General features: G+C 41.6%; 1 protein-coding gene and 1 pseudogene across 1 annotated transcript in view; one reads left to right on the top strand and one right to left on the bottom strand.

The window, feature by feature from the left end:
* Tbc1d5 (TBC1 domain family member 5) overlaps window positions 1-14,720 on the top strand; it is a 452,807-nt gene extending 438,087 nt beyond the window's left edge. The window contains exon 25 of the transcript XR_005974648.1: window positions 13,970-14,720. The gene's annotated coding sequence lies outside the window, so the exon portion shown is untranslated. The remainder of the gene's footprint in view (window positions 1-13,969) is intronic.
* On the bottom strand, window positions 5,664-5,935 carry LOC121450915 (annotated as a pseudogene).
* Window positions 14,721-18,783: the final 4,063 nt, after the last annotated feature.

Genomic DNA, 18,783 nt, shown 5'->3' with positions numbered 1-18,783 from the left:
TCCGCTGAATATGGCATTTGAACTATTTAATGAAAAGGCTTCCCTAAAACAAAATACCAGTTTCTGGTAGCAGTAGCTAAGGCTATCTCCAAAGAAGACTCTACCTGGATTGTGGTATTGCTAACTTAGGAAAAAATCCTAAGACAGGTGGTTCTACCGGCGCAAAAAATCTAATTAGGTCAGAGTAAATCAAATTAAAATGTCCATTGTTTTATTAAATGCGGCACTCTTGGGTGGCCGAGCGCATGGAGGGAGACAGGAAAGCGGGAGCACATGCAGACCCGGAACCACGTTTCTCCTCTGGGAGCCCACTTAATACCCTGTGTGAGTGGTCCTGACCTTTCCCCAGGGAGAGGTCAGGACCTGGCATGCTGGGATTTGGAGTCCAGACCAATGCAACTCCCAGGCCAGGGGGCTGGGATGAATGCCAAGGGCTAAGGCTACACTGACGACTTTAACACTCTCTGTCTCTTGGTTGGGACTGTTAGAATAGCCCTGAATTAACACTAACCACCAGACAAAGAGCTGCCCCATACCTGCTGCCAGGGATCTGCCCAGAGTGGACACTGTAGGTTTTACTGACCTACTCTGTCTTGCCAAGATAGGTCAGTTTTCCTAAGTTCCTCTTCCATAGGAAGAAAAGTCTCTCAGACCTTCTGGGTCTGGCAGCTGAAGACTGTGTGACAGCCAATGTAGGAGGAGTGGAGGGGGCTGCTTGTTCGTCCCGGCTGTCTAGAAGTGAAATAATCACACAGAAACTATATTAATTAAAATACTTCTTGGCCCACTAGCTCTAACTTCTTATTGGCTAACTCTTACATCTTAACCCATTTCTATTAATCTGTGTATCGCCACGTGGCAGTGGCTTACTGGCTAAGTTTTGGCAGCATGTCTTACTCTGGCAGCGATTCCATGGCGTCTCTCTGGCTCTGCCTTCCTCCTCCCAAAATTCAGTTCCGTCTTCCCCACCTACCTAAGTTCTGCCCTATCAACAGGCCAGGGCAGTTTCTTCACTCATTAACGAATGAAAGCAGCACACAGACAGAAGGACCTCCCACACCAAGCCAAAGACTTAACTGCTACCTGTGTAACACCCAAGACTGATGACCTCTGCTCCCTCCTTGGCCAAAAAAAAAAAAAAAATGAAGCTACCATGGAATAGCACAGGCTGGCCGTCCAGTAGTGGCTAATTCTCTGTCATTTTAATTGGTAAAGAGCCCATTTGGATTTATACATGCTGCTCAGATTTATGCTTCTCAGATTTCTGGTGTCGTTGATGACTAACCGTAGTCAGTTTTGTAGCAGCGAGGATACCAGCTCCTCCCCCAAAGCTGCAGCTGCCTGCTCAGCCCATTTCCTATGTGAAATCACATCCTGTTGAGAAACACGAATCCACGGGCTTCACAATGAAAGAGATAAACTCACAAAAAAAAAAAAACTCAGGTGACTAAAAATATACTTTTTACTATTTATTTAAAAGAATTGTTTTTCAATGACTGCTCTCAATAATCAACTACCTATGTCTTATGATAAATAACTGGATAGAGGAACACAAGTTTAAACTTTACGTAAGTAAGGAAATGATTTAAGGTGTATAAATGTGAGTTGTAAAGGACTGAGGATGTAAGCTTATGTAAGTTGTGAGGGTCTAAGGAAATGATTTAACCTATGTAAGTGTGCAGGGCAGTGGTGATACACGCCTTTAATCCCTGCACTTGGGAGGCAGAGGCAGGCGGATCTCTGAGTTTGAGGCCAGCCTGGTCTACAAGAAGTAGTTCCAGGACAGGCACCAAAAATAAAACCAAAACCAAAACAAATAGCAGATATATATATATATATATATATATATATATATATATATATACACACACACACACACACAAGCTGTAAAGGTCTTAGGAAGTGATTTAGGGTGTGTAAGGAATGAGATTTAAAGATGATACAAAATGTTAAAAGTTCAGAATTTTAACATATTAAATAATGGAGGTCTGATAAGCTACTAATCTAATCCTTTGGTTGTTTTCTAAATATTACACTGAAAACAACACTCCTGTCAGCAGTTCAAGATTGACACTGGGGTGGGAAAGAGAAAAGAATATGAACAAAATATATTGAATAAAAAAAAATTAATTTAAAACCCCAATAGAGTGGTGCAGGCCAGCCTGGTCTACATAACAAGTCCCAGGTCAGCCAGGGCTATACCCTGTCTCAAAAAAAAAATAATAAATAAAACTTTAAAAAGAAAAATAGGATGTTAGTAATAAAAAGTCCATTTTTGAAGTGTTAAAAGCTAAAGAAAGGTCTTTTTGTCCTTCACCTGGACTCAGTGGGAGGTTTCCTGTTGTGTTTCACACGGGGTTTTAGGGACTCAACCCACGGTGAGGCTCCAGTGTCAGCAGCAGCTTGACCCAAGAAGAAGAATCTCGCTTTCCATAACATCACCTAGGGAACTGGGTATGGGTGTGCCCTCTAGGGACACAGCCACAACAGAGGACTGTTAGCCACCTGCCTGCACCACACACTGAACTACAAGAAGGATCAGAAGAGAAATTCGTCCATCTTGGAGACAATCCCTTCTGATTTTGGATCCTTCTACCCTATCCTACTGTACAGAATATCTTCTAGGTGTTGATGGTGTCCTTCCAGCCTCCACCCTATTCTGGTGTATTTCACCTGTTTGTTCTGCTCTAGGTGTTGATGGTATCCTTCAAACTCATCCTTGTCTGCCTATAAGTCAATACTTTCAATTAAAAATCCAAATAATTCCCTAAGAAAGTGTCTACAGGGCAAGGTTCTGAGCACAACTCTTCTTCCAGAGGCACCCAAATGGTGGCTAATACCTGCCTGTGATTCCAGTAACAGAAGATCCAGCAGTCTGCTCAGGCCTCCACCGGCACTGCACACACGTGGTGCACAGACACATGCATTTAAACCCATACACATAAAATGGCACAAAATGACCTAAATGTTATTGAGTAGCATGGGATGCAGCAGAGTTTAGTGGCCCTGTGACTTAAGGGGCATTTTTAGCCAAGAAAAGATCTCTGTTCAAAGCCCTCACTGTTACCCAAGGGAAAGAAAGAACAATGCAGGAAGAGTCCATTTCGTCCAAGAATAATTTAGGATGTCCACTAACCCCATGAGAGAAAGAAAACCCAGCCTGGTACCCAGAAACACAGTGTCCTGTGAGTCCAGAAGGGATATCCCTGAGACAAATTACATACCATACCAGGCTGTCTTGTGGGAGGCTTGGACACACAGCCAAGCGCTGATTCCTTACATATACCCAGCCAGGTGACATCAGTGAGTCAGTTGGAATGCTGGAGGAATCTGAGTTTAGTCTAGGTCCCTATAGTGAAGTATCCTTGGTGTCTCTGCACCCCTCCCCCACATAAGAAAGATCTGTCTGTACCCCCTCATTGCTTGCCTCCCTTGAACATGCTCGCTCGTCTCCAAGTCACCTGGAGAACAGCCTGTCAACCCAATGTGATACTGGGGGGAAACTGCACTCTTCCCTGTAAAAGGGAAATCAGGCCTGGTGTACAGAGCTAGTTCCAGGACAGGCACCAAAGCTACAGAGAGAATATCTGTCTCAAAAAAGCAAAAGAAGAAGGAAAAAGGAAAATCAGCCCCCAGCAGGTGACCTAGATTTCCCTGGGAAGCACGGAGGTCGTTTTGCTCACAGATAAACAGTAGGGCAGACAGGAATGTTAAACACACAAGCTTGTTCCTTCAGAGGAAAGGATGCATAGCCTCACCTGTGCAAAGGGCTGGGAGTGATGTGGCTAAGAACTTGGGGACCGCTGGACTATCTGCGTGGCCAGGACCACAGTGGATCCCCCAGACCTTTCTTGTGAATTTGTCAGTGTCGCATGTAATATGTAGTCACATTGTAAGCTTTACTGTACAAACAGGTCTAAGTTCATTATCAGCAACTGTGCTAAGTGTGCCTAAAATAGACGGCTCAGGTCAGGCTCCCAAATTTTGAACCATGTATTGGACTGCCTTCCTTTTTTGCCTCTCATGAACTCTTACTCTGCTGGTCATGGTGGTAGCAGAGACCCCACAAAAGTTAATTTCAATGACTGCTAATTTGTTCCATGGACCATGGCTTCTGCAGCTATCTCCTGTGTGTCCTGAGAGCAAGGAGCCCACTCAGGAGGCAGTGTGAGAGGATGGGTGGAGGTTGGCAGGTATGGACTCTGCGCTCAGGAAGGGCTGTGATGGTAAGAAGCCTATACTCTGTGAACTCTAACTCCTTGTGTAGTCAGAAGCCACTGGCTGCCTCTCGGGATGTGTGGAAGGAGCAGGCATGAATGTCCACTTACCACAAAGGCCCAGTTGAAGCATTTATCGAATTATTCTTTATCAATAAAAACTCAGGAGTCAGATATTGGGGTAAGAACCTGGCCTGAGTGATCAGAGAAGCTGCAGAGAATTGACCAGTGACCTCCTCTCTCTCATTCCTTGAACCAAAAAGTCCTAGATCCTCTCTAAGCCCTGCCCTTCTACTTCCTGTGTCTCTCTTTTTGTCCTCAGTCCTCCAAAACAACTGTGGTTAATTTTGGCAGCTAGTAGATGGCTTCTCCCTCTGATTCAAAGCAGATTTTATTGGCAGTCTCAGGAGCAATGAGATCAAAATATCATACAACAGCCAGTGGCAGCACAATTCCATCACAGGGAGCATGAAAAGGCTGCGCTCTGTCCACCTGCTCACATGGCCAAGCCCAGGAAAAGACCTCCGAGACACTGGCCTTGGGGACACAGGACTTGGCCACAGAAGTACACTCAACAAATGCTGAACATTACAGATGTTGTCCTTGACAAGGAAAGTAAGAGACTTTTAAACATAAAGGAAATATATACTTTTGATGCTGGTATTTAATGATACCAATATCTGTAGATAGAGACTGCACTCTTGTTTCCCAGCCACCCCCCCCCCGACCCAAATAATCACATGGAAACTATATTAATTACAACAGTTTGGCCAATGGCTCAGGCATATTTTTAGCTAGCTCCTATATCTTAAATTAATCCATTTCTACTAATCTATATATCGCCATGTGGGTATGGCATTACCTCATTTTCAACATGTTTTGTTTCCTCTGCAGCTAGATGGTGTCTGACTTGACTCCACCTTCTTTTTCTATGTATCTCAGCTTGGATTTCTTGCATGGATTTACTCTGATAAGCCATTGGCAGAAATATCAATACATATACAGAAGGATATCTGATGTGGGATTCCCCTCTGTATGCTATGAATATGTTTTATTACCATTGGTTAATAAAGAAACTTCTTTTAGCCTATAGCAGGGCACAATATAGCCAGGCAGGAAATTTGATACAGAGAGAGAATAGGCAGAGTCAGGGAGAAGTTATGTAGCAGCCAAAGGACACAGATGCTGGAACTTTACCCGGTAAGCCACAGCCACATGGCAATACACAAATTAATAGAAATGGGTTAATTTAAGATATAAGAGTTAGCTAGGAATATACATAAGTGATTGGCCAAGCAGGGTTTTAATTAATATGGTTTTTGTGTGATTGTTTTGGGCCTGGGTGGCTGGGAAATGAACAAGCTGCCTCCACTTACAGAATGACACCCAAACATTTTTTTGGAAGTTTTGTAATTATATTAATGTACAGAAAACTCAGCAGTACATTTAACCCAGTTTGGTGGCGAGCTCTTTGGCCTTTACCTTTTCCAGCTTGGCAATTCGAGCCACAGATTTAGGACCCAGGACGTTGCCTCCCCAGTGGCGGCAGATCTCATCATATCTGTCGTTGTAATTGTTCCTAATAGCTTCCACCAGCTTGGCCAGAGCACCCTTGTCTTCCGAGTTAACTTGTGTGAAGGCAACAGTGGTGCACGTCTTCCTATGGACCAGCCGCCCAGCCTGGCCTTTCCCTTGATGATGCAGTAGGGGACCCCCATCTTGCGACATAGAGCAGGCAGGAAGACCACCAGCTCAGTGGGGTCTACGTCATGGGCAATCACCACCAGTTGAGCCTTCTTCTTCTCTACCAAAGTGGAGACTGTATAGACGCCTGCTTGAAGCAGCTTTCTTCTCAACACGGGCCAGCAGCCTCTGCTTCTTCTCCTGCTTGGTCTCTGGCCTGTACTTGTGGCCAAGTTTAAGCAACTGGGTAGCTGTTTGCTGGTCCAGGGCCATGGTGAACTGGTTAATGGCAGGAGGAATTTGAGCCACTTATAGAGGATGGCCCTCTGCCACTGCAGTCTGATGTAGCAGGGCCATTTGACAAAGCGTCTGAGATCTCTCTTGGGCTGGATGTCCTGCCCAATGCCAAAGTTCTTAGGCCTCTTCTCAAATAAAAGATTCACCACCTTCTTCCCCTTGGCCTTCCTTCCCTTGGGCATCTTGCCAGGCTGGAGGAGAGAGACACACTCAAACATTTGAAGCTGATGACTGACACCCACTTTGGGTCCTGGTGCTTGTGTCTAGAGTAAAATAATTGAGACCATGCCTGAAGCTCAGTGCTCTCTGCCTGGGCAGGTGGCAGGATCAGGTGTGCCAGGAGAGCATGGCAGATTCCCATCACAATACACAGAGATATTTCCAGGCCACACAGTGGCATAGCAGATTTAGCTTTTACTCAGATACAAAGGGTTTATATGCTGCACAGTGCCACCCAGAGGTGAGGTCGTGAGGACGGCTCCCACCCAGCAGTCCCAGAGCTGGTGGGGAACAACCTCCGCCATATTGAAAGCCAGCGGGAGGCGGAGCCAGCATCCATGGCCACTGTGACCAAGCTGCTTACCATTTTAACAGTGCTCCTGGTAAGAAAATTATTGTATACACACAAGAAAGACAGATTTAGACATAAAAGACCCCTAAATGAGACACCGTGTGTTTAAAAAATATACATAGGCCTGAGAGAGGAAGAAAAAAGAATATAGATATTTCTAATACAAAAGGAGTACAGACAGTCATAGATCAAAAGAGTAAAGATAATAAAGTAAATAGTAAACTTGTAGAAAAAGTAATAGAGTGAGAAAAATAAGCCACGTAAAGATGGAATATACGCAAAGAGTCTGGATTATGTATGCTATTGTGTTTTCTTTGAATTTTTTGACTAAATGAGCTAAGTACAGAGAGATATTTGATTCTGTGGGCTGCTAAGATAAACCAGCATATATACTTTTAAGGCATCTTGACGTCACAATTTGGTTCTGAGGATGAATTTCTTTGGAAAAAAGGTTCTGCTTTTGTTTCCACAAAAGTTGAGAACCTGTGGATTCCTTCCAGGCTAATGTGGTTTGATGGACGAAGAGCCCCTGAAAGGTCTATGTGAACCCCAAAATTACTTCACCCAACAAAAAGCAAGAAGCAGTTTGGAGTAAACTATGACCAAATTCCCAAATAGTCTTTATAAATGTTGTTGACATTTAAAGGGGGATATACTATAGACATGAATACTTTGCACTGGTTTGGATCTTGATTTATTGATATAAATTTAAGGTCAATTTTATAAGGTATTGTGTTTGTGCAACTCATTTAAAAATATAGGTTATAATTAAGAAATGCAGGTTAATAGTCATATAATAGACAACCTTGTAGTCATGTTTGTTAAGTTTTCTAGATATATAGAGATATATTTCAGATGGATAGTTGGTCTTCAAACCTTTCAAAGACTAACAGATTATAGCATTTAAAATGTTTAAGAAATTAGAACTTTCCTTAACAATGAGACATGCCTGCTTCTGGCAGCAACAATCTTCTTCAAGAGGATGATGGGCATCAAAGAGGTTCCTTATGGAGTTGATTAACCATTTGGGCAAGAAACTGTTCTTGCCTGGATTGCTTATGGTATGCTGTATAAACTGGACATGCAGGACCCAGAGAAAAATGACTGCTAAATTTGCCTAAAGGTGAGACAGACCTTTGGGGTTTCTGTTTCATGAAGGAACTGCCAGACAATTTGCAAAACACAGAAAAAAGCAACTGATAAACTTTACCAGTACAAGGCATAAGAGATCTTCAAATTTCCTGCTTCATGAGAAAGACTACCAGATACTATGGGCTGAAGACAGATGCTGCATGTTACAGAAGAACTTCGGGTGATTATCTAGGCAGCGAGATGTCTCTGTCAATTCTAGAGTTTTGGAAGTTATTTACAATGCACTTCCTGTTAACTTAGGTAATATCACATCTTTCTGGAGTCTTTGATGGAGCTGAAAAATAGATAGTTACAGTTTTCCTTATTTATGATAAAAGATAAGGTACATATAAATATTGTAACTATAATTCTTGCTTGGTAACAGTTCCATTGTATGTAATTCTACTTATTAAAGTTAAAACCTTTCTTTTCATTTAGACAAGAAAGGGAAGGTGATGTGGGATTCCCCTCTGTATGCTATGAATATGTTTTATTACCATTGGTTAATAAAGAATCTACTTTGTGCCTATAGCAGGGCACAATATAGCCAGGAAGGAAATGTTATATATAGAGGGAATAGGCAGAGTAAGGGAGAAACCATGTAACCACCGAAAGAGACAGACACCTTGGAACCTTTCTGGTAAAGCATGAGCCTTGTGATAATACACAAAATAATATAAATAGGTTAATTTAAGATGTAAGAGCTAGCTAGAAATAAGCTTAAGCTATTGACCAAACAGTATTGTAATTTATATTGTTTCTGTGTGATTATTTCGAGTCTGGGCAGCTGGAAAACAAACAAGCAGCCTCTGCCAACAGACATCCCACATAATTTCCCCTTTTCTATCTAAATATAAAGGAAGGTTTTAACTTTAACATAGTAAAATTACATATAACAAAACAGTTATCAAGCAAGAATTATAGTTACAATATTTAGTCTTTTTGCATTAGGCAAAAATTAAAGAAAATATTCTATCATCTATCTTTGTGAGTCTAAAGTTTAGTATCTAATTTATCTTTTATTATAACTAAGAAAAACTATAACTATCTGTCTTCAATTCCATCAAAGACCCCAGAAGGATATACTATTACCTAAGTAACCAGTAAGTACATTGTAAGCAGCTTCCAAAACTCTAAAACTGATGGAGCCATCTCTCTGCCTGGACAGCCACCCAAAGTTCTATAATGTTGGGGCATCCATCTTCAGTCTATAGGTCCATTGTATCTGGTAGACTTTTCTATGAAGCAGGAATTTGAAAGACTGTTTCACCTATATTGGCAGTTTGTTTGTCACTTTAATCTGTGTCATGCAGAATGTCTGGCAGCCTCTTTAATTTAGCAGGAACCCTGAAGGACTGTCTCACCTTCTTTTGTCAAGTTTAGCAGTCATTTCTCTGTGGGTCCTGCATGTGCAGTGTATACAGCATACCATCAAGCAGTTCAGGCAATATCAATTTCATGCCCAAATGGCTAGCCTTGTCACATTGAATGCAAATTCCATAATGAGTTTCTTTTATGCCTATTAACCTCTCTGAAGAAGATTGTTGCTGCCAGAAGCAGACATGTCTCACTGTTGAGAAAAGTCTACATTCTTAAAACATTTTAAATGCCATATTCTGTAGGTCATTGAAAAGTTCGAAGAATACCTATCCATATGAACTATATCTCTGTACATTTAGAAAACCTAACTAACATGATTATAGTTTGACTATTATAGATGACTATTAATCCATAATTTTAATTATACATTATACTCTTAAATAAGCTGTATAAATACAATACCTTAAACAAGAGTAGAAATACATACATAACAAAATCAACCTTAAATTTGTATCAGTAAACTAAAGCCCATACTAATGTAAAGTATTCATTTCTATATCATATCCTATTCTTGTTTCTTTAGAAAGACCTTAACTGTGACATTAACCATTTATAATCAATCCCCTTTAACTGAAAATAAATATTTATCAACAATATTTGGTAGCTTGGGCATAGTTTTTAGACTACTTCCTACTGTTTGGGGGTGCTGTTAATCAGGACTTTCATGGGGTATCCTATGTGGTTGGTACATCTTAGACAGCAGTGCTGAAACTGTCGTGGATGTTGGACTACCGGGGCCATCACTTCAGGGGGTCTTGTTTGACCAAACCATGTTAGCCAGCAAGGAATCCACAGCTTCTATTCTCTGTTGAAGCAAAAGCAGAACTGATTTTCCAAAGTAACATGTCCTTAGACTTAAATTTTGGAGTCAAGATACCTTTAAAATATATGTTGGTTTAGCTTAGAGAGATACAATGAAATATCTCTCTAGCTCATTCACAGTCAAAAAACTCAAAGAACACAAAATAATATATATGATCCAGACTTTTAGTTTATTTTTGATCTTTACACGGCTTTTTACTTTTACTCTTATTTCTTTTACTTTTATTTTTTAATTTTTGGTTTTTTGAGACGGGTTTCTCTGTGTATCTTTGGCTATCTTGGATCTCACTCTGTAGACCATGCTGGCCTTGAACTCACATAGACTCACCTGCCTCTGCCTCTCAAGAGCTGTGTGCTGCCACACCCGACTACTCTAATTCTTTTTTTTAAAGGAGTTTCTCTTTTATCTTTTCTCTCCAAAGCCTGTGTATATTTTTTTAACACACTCTAAACCATTTATAGGTCTGAATCTATCTTTACTGTATATCTCTATCTTTTTCTGAGCATATGAGTCTTAAATCTTCTAAGCAGCATGGCTAGGATTAAAGCTGCAGCTTTGGAAGCTGGCTCTACCCCATTCCTTAGATTTCTGAGAGTCTAGTTTCATGGTGGAGGTCCTACCCAGAGCCAGGGGTCCTGGTGGGAGATTTATTGCCACAATGCTATGGATTTTCTAGGTCCATGCCACCACCAAAAAGCCTGATACTAGCTCCTCATAAACACCATTTAAGTGTTTGGTGGCTGAGCCTCTTGAAAGAGTTGTGAGGTTTTTACTGCAAATGCTGAGTCAGGAAGTCTTTCTTAAATGAGCCATGCCTCTGCTCACTGACAGAAAACAGAGCCTACCAGAGAAAAGACAGTGACCAAGAAGCTGTACTTGACTCTTCTAATGCTTTCTCAGGCTTTATGTGGAAATTGTTGCCAAACGTTTGAGCACTATTTGTAGACAGTGCTCATGCTTTTGTTTCCCGGCCACCCAGACCCAAATAATCACACAGAAACTATATTAATTATAACACTGTTTGGTTGAGGGCCCAGGCATATTTCTAGCTAGCTCTTACATCTTAAATTAACCCATTTCTAATATTCTATGTATTGACATATGACCATAGTGTTACTTTATTTTCTATATGTCTCATTTTCTTTGCGCTGGCTGGCATCTGACCCGACTCTGACTTCTTTTTCTCTGTATCTCTGCTCAGATTTTCCACCTGGCTTTACTCTGCTAAGCCATTGGCTGAAACAGCTTTGTTCATTAACCCATAATAGCAACACATAGACAGAAGGACATCCCATATCAAATATCCCTGCCCATTTCCTCCCCACCCAGCCTCCTCTGGTCTTACAGTTATTGTAAAGCCAAATCATTGGTTTGAGTCAATAGGAGACTTCAGAAAGAACCATGATGAATAATAAGCATGTTTAGATTTATATCACTAATCAAGTTAAGAAGCACAAAGGACCCAAACTAACCAAGGCAACCAAACAAAGAGAGCTGGCAATATACCTGACCTCAAACATATGGCATCCACAACACTGCAGAAAACCCAATGCACAAGCCCACAAGACAGAACCATGCCTCACACAAATTGAACACTTACAAAGACACCCAAAGCATACAACCTATCATTCACTTAAGTGACCCCTACCATTCACTTAAAATGATTCAAATTCCTGAAAATAAAACCACCAAAGAAAGCATGGTTGTCAGGGCACCAGTGTCAGGCATTTAGTTTTGGATATGACCTCCCACAGCAAGGGTGGACAGTAGAATTCTGTCAGCAAAGAGTAGTATCTGCAAAATAAGCATCCATGAAAAGGGTTGATATGCAGAATATAGAAACAACTTAGAAAACACAACAAAAATAAGATTTGTAAGCAAACAAATGAACTGAATAGACATTGCTTGATGAAAAGATAAATGACCAAAATGAATGTAATTCTAAATGCCATTTGTCATCAAGAAAATGCAAGTCAGAACTGCAACACAACCCAGTCAGAACATTTGTCATCAATAAAGCCAAAGATAACACATGCTGGTGAGGATGCAGAGAAGGGAAGAGGTTCACACAGTGGTGGCACATATAAATTGGTGCAGTTATCACAGTAGACATGGTGGTTCCTCAAACATTTATATATAGAACTATTGATCCTTCCACTATTAAATATATATCCAAGGAAATACAATCAATATACCACAAAAATAGGAAATCAACTAAGGTGTCCTTTGAAGAGTGAATGAAGAAAATGTGGTGTACAAATGCTGCTGTGAAATAATCTTTCGATATACTGTGAATATGAGTATTAATAAAGAGTGAACTGGCCAATAGCCAGGCATGAAGAGGTTAGGTGGGACTTGCAAACAAAAAGAAAGGATGGTATAGAAGAAGGTAGAGTTGCCAGATATGGAGAGAAACAAGGTAAATATGCCCTGTTGAAGAAAAGGCACCAACATGTGGTAGAATATAGATAAGAAATATGGGTTAATTTAAGTAGTAAGAGCTAGCTAGTAGCAAGCCTAAACTATCAACCAAGCATTTATAATTAATATTAAGTCTCTGTGTGTTTGTTTGGGAGCTAGCTGGTGGTCCTGATGAAAATCTCTGGCTACAAAATACAAAGTAGAATATTAATCATTAAAATATGCAATCCTGTTATTTGCAGCAATATGGACACTATGCCAAATGAAATAAGGGAGGTACAGAGAGATCAGAGTCACACATGTGGGGCTTACAGCGTGAGGCCAGGAAAAGACACATTGTCTACTTCCCCCAAACAGGCCCTGCTTCCAACTTTTCACTACCTTCCAAAATGTGTTCTTGTTATCTATCATTAGACAGAGAGTCTCATGGTCTAATTATCTCTGCAAACACCCTTGCAGACACCTGGGGCAGGCTCCCCCAATCCCTAGACATCTCTCAATTAACATAATTTCACAATTAAGATTAACCATTGTGCTGTCTTGAAAGAAAATGACCCCTAAAGGGAGTGGCACTATTAGGAAGTGTGGCCTTGTTGGAGGAAGTGTGTGGGGTCTCTTTTGCTCAAGCTTCCCTCAATGTCTATCAGTCGACATCCTGTTGCCTGCAAGACATAGCACTCTCAGCTATTCCTCCAGTATGATATCTGCCTGCATGCTACCATGCTTCCGCCATAACGGTAATGGACTGAGCCTCAAAAACTGTAAGCCACCCCAATTAAGTGTTTTCTTTTTAAGAGTTTCTATGGTCATGGTGTTTCTTCACAGAAAAAAGAAAAAACCCTAAGGCAAAAGTTGGTACCAGGGACTGGGGTATTCCTATGATAGATGTGACCATATGTTTCTTTGGAGGAATTGGGATTTTGGTACTTTTGGTTTGGAAAGCAGTAAAATGCTGAGCCCTGACTGATGGATCATACTAGTAGAAGCATGGAAGACAGTGGCACTGAGAATAAACTATATTTTGAACTATAGGGTGTTCACTCCAGAAATTTCAAAGGAGAAGAGTATTAGTATGTTGCCTAGAGATTGTTCTTGTGATATTTTGGTAAAGAAAGTAGCTGCTTTTTTGCTTTTGTCCAAAATGTCTGCCGGAGGCTAAGTGAAGAGTTTTGGATTAATAACATTAGTGGAAGAAATCTCAAAAGAGCCTACTATAGACTGTTTTGTGGGTTTAAGTGGTGACTCTAGTGAAGATTTATAATGGAAATGAGCAAGCTGAGCAGGGTAAATTACAAAATGTAAATTTTGAGGGAAAAAAAAGGAGCACCAGAGAGTGGAATGGATCTAAATCCAGCCTTTAAGGAGATAAACAGATTAAGAAATGGAAAAATGGGAGTGGTGACCTCAGGGCAAGGTTTCTAACCCAGCTAAATTTCTAACTTGTAGAAAGAAGCTAAAGAAAAGCTTAGAGACTGGTGTGCTTGGGCAAACTTTTAATCCCAGCACTTGAAGAGAAAGGCTGATGGATCTCCAAGCCTGAGAGCATCCAGGTCTACAGAACAAGTTTCAGGATATCCAACCTTCATCAGTGAAGGAAACCACAGAGACCAGAAAGCTGGGGAAGATGGAGCTGAACAAGGGGGGCATGATCCAGCCCCAGAAAGCAGCAGAACTTGGCAGCTTCAGCCATGTGATTCAGAAGAGACTTTGGACTTTGAAATTAGTTTTAGACTGTGATATACTTTGGGGACTTTTGAGATTGAACTAAATGCATTTTTGCCTTATGATTTTGCGATTATGTATTATGATAAGCCATTCGGGACCAGGGAGTGGAATGTGATAGTCTAAAAGAAAATGGGCCCCAAAAGTGGCACTATTAAGAGGTGTGGCCTTGTGGAAGGAAGTGTGTCCTTGTGGGGAAGGGCTTCGAGGTCTCTTTTGCTCAAGCTTCCCTCAGTGTGTCAGTCAATTGACTTCCTGTTTCCTGCAAGATGTAGGAATCTCAGTTATTCCTCTGCCCACATCTGGCTGCATGCTGCCATGCTCCCTGCCATAATGATAATAGATTGAACTTATGTAACTATAAGCCATCCCTATTAAATGTGTTTTTCTAAGGATTCCCATGGTGTAGATACCCCTTGGAAGTGGAAATAGGCAAGAACTCCTGAGGAAATTGGGAGCATAAGGGGAAGGAAAAGGAAGGGTGAAAGGGGATAGGGTATTGACTGAGTTTTCTGTCCTGCCCAGTTTCCACAGTTGTTAAGTCACAAAGAAATCACACAGAGGTCTACATTAGTTATAAACTGATTAGCCTACTATCTCAGGCTTCTTATTAACTCTTACAACTTATATTAGCCCATTATTCTTATCTATGTTAGCCACATGGCTCAGTACCTTTTTCAGCTAGGCAGTCACATCTTGCTTTTTCTGTGGTGTGCTCACAACTACCAACCAGGAGTTCCTTCTTTCCAGAATTCTCCTGTTCTCACTGACCTGCCTCTACTTCCTGACTGGTTTTTTCCCACTTATACTTCCTGCCTGGCTACTGGCCAATCAGCATTTATTTAAAATATAATTGACAGAATATAAACCATTGTCCCACACCAATAGGGGATGGGAGAAGGAAAGGAGGGAGAACATGAGGAAACTAGACGGTCAGGATGTGGGAAGGGCAGAGAGGGAGAGCAAGGAAAGAGATATTTTTATTGAGGGAGCCATTATGGTATTAGCAAGAAACCTGGCTCTGGCTCTAGAGAAATTCCCAGGAATCGACAAGGATGACCCCAGCTAAGACCCTAAGCAGTAGTGGAGAGGGTGCCTGAACTGGCCTTGCCCTGTCGTCAGATTGATGACCACCTTAATTGTCATCATAGAAACTTCATCCAGCAACTGGTGGAAGAGGATGCAGAGATTCAGAGATCCACAGCTAAGCACTGGGCTGAGCTCCCAGACTCCAGTCAAAGAGAGAGAAGAGTGGTATTATGAGCAAAGGGGTATTAGGAGCAAGCCCATGATGGGGAAACCCACAGAAACAGCTGACCTAAGCAAGTGGGAGCTCATTGACTCTGGACTGACAGTGGGGGAACCTACATAGGACCAAACTAGGCCCACTGAATGTGGTTGATAGTTGTGTGGCTAGGACAGTCTGTGGGGACACTGGCAGTAGGACCAGGATTTATCCCCAGTGCTTGAACTGGCTTTTGGAGCCCATTTTCTTTGGAGGGATAAAGCAATGTGCTAGACTTTGATGATTTCCTATGGAAAACCTTACCCTCTGTGAGAAGTAACTGGGCTGTGGGGAGGGTGGAAGGTGGGGGAGCAGGAGGAGGGGAGGGAGAGGGAACTAGAATTGGTATGTAAAATGAGAAAAGATTGTTTTAGTAAAGGAATGAATGAATAAATAAGTAATCTTTAAAAAAAAAGAGTTGCCACGATCATGTTGTCTCTTTACAGCAATAAAAACCCTAAGACACCATCAAACTTTTTTTTATTGATTTTTAAGACATAAAGGTGTCAACTAATTTGGGCTTTTACACTTTGAAGTTTAGTTACTATGACATAAAGTCTGCAACTCAGTGTGCCTTTACCTCAACATATGTACACTGTTTACCTTCAGCCTAACGTGACATTTCACTTATGAATGCTCAGACATTCCTCCTGCCAGCCATTTAACTGTGGACCTGTTGCCTAGAGTAGCCACTGGCTGCTGGAAACCCCTCATCTCTTGTAACAGCAGAAGCCAGTTTGCTCTGTTTCACAGAGGCTGTTCCGATTCTCTGCAGGAGTCAGCATGGTGTGTGCAGGCAAGCCCACAGCTCAGCAAACCAAGGTCCAATGCTGCACAGACAGTCAAAGGCTGTTTGACCTGAAGTGATTTGATTTCAATTGGACAAGCTCAGTCTGGGGAATTCCTTGAGAAATCTAGACCAACCCTGAACTTAAAAGTCTCCAAAGACAAAGCCCAGACTGTTGCGGGAGGTCCTTCCACTGCTCGAGCCAATAGCCGCTGAGATACCAGTCCATTGGGGCATGGTCTCTCTCCCGTTAAAAAAGAGGCCACTTCCCTTCTCACTCTCTCTTACTTCCTGCTCCGCTTCCAGCGACTAGACTCCCTTCCTGATTGTGCAGAGGGCTGTTGTCTGGGACGGTGATCCGTAAGTTTTTTCCCCTTTAAATAAATAACCATTTTATTAATCATAATTCTAAACTGGTGTGGGATTGTTTTTGACTTACACCTTCGCCTTCATCTGGTGCCCAACATTTGGTTTTAGGACCCCCTCCTTCCCCCACTCAGCTACCTGCCACCAGTTCGGCTTGGTGTGAGCCCCTCCCTCCCTCAACCGCGGCCTGTGCCTTGCAGCCTGTGCCTTGTGCGTGGAGCCAGCAGTTTAATATAAATTATCACGCAGTGGCTTTTCTTGTTGCAATTCTTTATATTTTCCCTTTAGACACCTCAGATTGACTTCAAGTCCCCATGCATCCTATCGTTTGCCTCCCCACGTGGATTTAAACTCCACAGGCCCGCGTAGTCTCTACCCGCATGGTTTGCTCTTTTCTGAATCATTTTCAAATCTCCCTTGCAAGCACAGCTCTTAAGCGGACGAACCAGAGCACTCTGTTGCAGGATGCCGAAAGCTGCAACCCCTCGGGGTGACTCTGTCACGTGGAGGCTTACACGGCTTCCAGGTTACTCTTCTCTACCCCTGGATTCTGGGTTTATGGTTCCGTGTACGGAATTGATTCAATTACATTTACTTTGTTGAGCAACTTGCATTTCCCAGTTTTTAACAAATACTAGGCAGACACTGAAACAGGACCCCATTTTCGTCGTGACTTGGAAACAGAGCCACCTGCTGGATAATAGGTAATATGGCTGTTTTTGTTTCCAACACAAATTTTACTGTTTTGTTTACTAATGCAATGGGTCATATCATGCAAGGTTTATATGACTATGGGGATAACTTAATTTACTGGTTACTAGGTTTCAGTATTCTTTTGAATATTCTATCATTTAGGAAGAATATGGCACTCCTAAGAACCATAAATCTTTACTAGAAACTCATGCAGGTCAGGAGATTCAGGATTCAAAAGAGACAATAATAAAAAGACTTGAAATGATTGAAGAAATTATTGGAGCTGGTGAAAAGAGTAAGAAGGCACAAGGACAGGATACAATGCCACCACCAGCTATTAGAACTGGCTTACCCAGGGTTTTAGTGACATATCCTGTAATTTATTCTGACAAAGAGTCAACTTCTAAAGACTCAAAGGGAGTCAGAGAAGCTAGATGGATGCCAATAGCAATGAATGATCTAAAAGAAATTAAGCAAGCTTTTGTTAATTTTGGCTTGCACTCTGCATATGTTAAGGAAATGATAAGGACTTGGGCTTCTAATGCTAGAGCTATCCTCTATGATTTCCATCAGTTAGTGTCTGCGGTATTAGATAATGGACCTTCCTTGATGTTTGGAATCTATTTCAGAGACGAATCCAAACATATGAAACAGCAAGGAAGAGCAAAATGTGTCGAGGTTTCCCAAGATCAAATTCTTGGTGCAGGAGAATATGCTGATCCACAGGTCCAAGCTCTTTATGACGATGAAGTACTGTGTCTATGTCACCAAGCAGCTTTAAATGCTTGGAATATGATACAAGATCCAGCAAAAAGGGTTGAATCATATACCAGAATTAGGCAGGGACAGAGAGAACCCTTTATTGACTTTTTGCAAAGATTAATTAAGGCTCTGGACATATGGGTAACAGACCCAGAAGCTAGATGAATACTTCTTGAATCTCTAGCTTTTGAGAATGCAAACATAGAATGCAAAAAGATAATTGGGCCTTTAAAGTCTAGATCAGTCTAGATGAATGGATTCAGCATACGACGAATGTTGAGATGTTTGTTTAGCTATAATGATGAATCTTGGGTAGGAGAAGCGATTTCCAAAGCAATGAGGAGACATCAAACTGCCAGATGTTTTAATTGTGGTAAATTAGGACATTTGCAAAGGAATTGCAGGCAAAGAATTTCTAGGAATAATATCTCTTCTGGGAATGACAAAAATAGGTGATCTCGGCCTTCAGGTATATGTAGGAGATGCAGTAAAGACCGACATTGGTCCAACAACAGACAGACAAGGCAACCTGATACCATTGGGAAACTCCTTGAGGGGCCTCTCACAGGCCCCCAAGCCAACAGTGGCCCAGTCATTCCCAGTCACAGTGGAGAACGTGCCTCACCAAGAAAATTAAAACCTCCA

This window comes from Microtus oregoni, unplaced genomic scaffold, assembly GCF_018167655.1.
Source record: "Microtus oregoni isolate MIOR12 unplaced genomic scaffold, Mior012 000007F_ref0000211, whole genome shotgun sequence".
In the NCBI taxonomy this organism is placed as follows: domain Eukaryota; kingdom Metazoa; phylum Chordata; class Mammalia; order Rodentia; family Cricetidae; genus Microtus; species Microtus oregoni.
Note: the sequence above shows the minus strand (reverse complement) of the source record. Positions and strands in the feature narration are given on the sequence as shown.